Source organism: Olea europaea, chromosome 1, assembly GCF_002742605.1.
Source record: "Olea europaea var. sylvestris chromosome 1, O_europaea_v1, whole genome shotgun sequence".
NCBI lineage: Eukaryota > Viridiplantae > Streptophyta > Magnoliopsida > Lamiales > Oleaceae > Olea > Olea europaea.
The window spans coordinates 15623331-15624976 of NC_036237.1; positions in this window are offsets into that span (position 1 = coordinate 15623331).

The following is a 1646-nucleotide window of genomic DNA, read 5'->3' on the forward strand; positions in this document are numbered from 1 at the left end:
TCGAGCAATGCGTCGTCGCTGCGACGACATCCCTATAACGATCTATGATTCGGCTTCAGTTGTTGGTCTATGTTGGACTCAGTGCATTTGTGGATGGTGATGGTGTTATGGTGGCAAAGGCAACTCGCGTTGTGAATGATGGTGGTGATGGTTTTTGTTAATGGCAATGGTGGCAGATCTAGTGGTAGTGGGCGATGGAGACGAGTATTGTTAGATAGACGATGATTTTGATGGTAGTGGTGGTGTGCGGTGCAAGGTGGTGACTGTGTGCATTAGAGAGAGAGATAGAGAGAGAGAGAGTTTATGACCATTTATTTGGGCGGCCATGGTGATGCAAGCGATAGTGTTCGATAGTGGCGTAGGCGATGTGTTCGACGATCAGGCGATGGTAAAGATGGTGGTGTAGGTGATAGTGTAAATGGTGGTGGATATGGTGTAGATGGTGGTCATGGTGGTGCAATTGGTTTGTTTGAGATGGTGAAGTTGGTGTTAATGCCGATTGTTGTGAGGTGGTTATGGTGGCGATGATCTGTTAGAGGAGTGGTCACAAATTATTTGGTTAATTGTGATTAATATCAATAAATAATGTGTGACCTAAAAATGTGATAAATTGTGACTAATAATTTGATAATTTTTGACTAACTAATTTGATATTGTGTGATCATTGACTTATAATTTTTTTTTTATTTGTGATCAAGGAATAATATGTGATATATTAATTTGATAAATTTGTGATCAAGAAATAAGCTTGTGACTCATAAAATTGTAATTTGTGATGAAATTTTTTTTGTAATCAATTAATTCGATAATTTATGACCAAATTGTATAATATTGTGACCTCAATATATTTAATTAATGAGATATATTTTTAATTATTTATTTCATAAATAAAATTTAATTATTATCAGATTTTTTAAGTTTTAAATCTTGTTTCTTAATTTTGAAATGTGTTATACTTATTCATTTTGGTATGAAATTTTCCCACTGAAAAATGAAGGGGAAAAAAAGAATTATACGAAGTTTTTAGTTTTTCCCCCTTTTTTATATGTATTTTGTGTTTGAAACTTTGTTCCAAGTTAAATAGATCTCCATTAAAACTTTTATATGAATTGGTTGAACGGAGATAGCATTACAGGCTCATACCTTGTTAACCCTTTTTTTTTTTTCGTTAGATGTACATTCTTGTGAACATCTTATATGACATTATTTCCTACGTGGCATAATTTGAATTGTGATGTGAAAAGTGTTTGGAAAATCAAAGGCTATAATGGTGTCATGTAGAAAAATGTAAAATTTCGGATATATTTCATTGTAAGTATGGAATTTACATAAAAATAAAATAAATTTCAGACAATTAAATTGCCTAAAAATTATTTGAATAAAAAATGTCAATTAAATGTATTTATTTAATTTTATTTTCGATCTAAAAAATATTGTACTTATCTATTTTTTATTGATAAGTAGATGGAGTGATGAGATAGAAAGAGTAGTGAATTATCTAAAAAATAAAAATATATTTCCCTAAAAGAATATTTTCTTTATTTTCAATAAAAATATAATCAGGTGATCAAAAGTAAAAAAATATTAATCAAACTGTACAAAAGTAAAAATTTGGATGAAAAATATTGACAAAGCAAGAGTACATA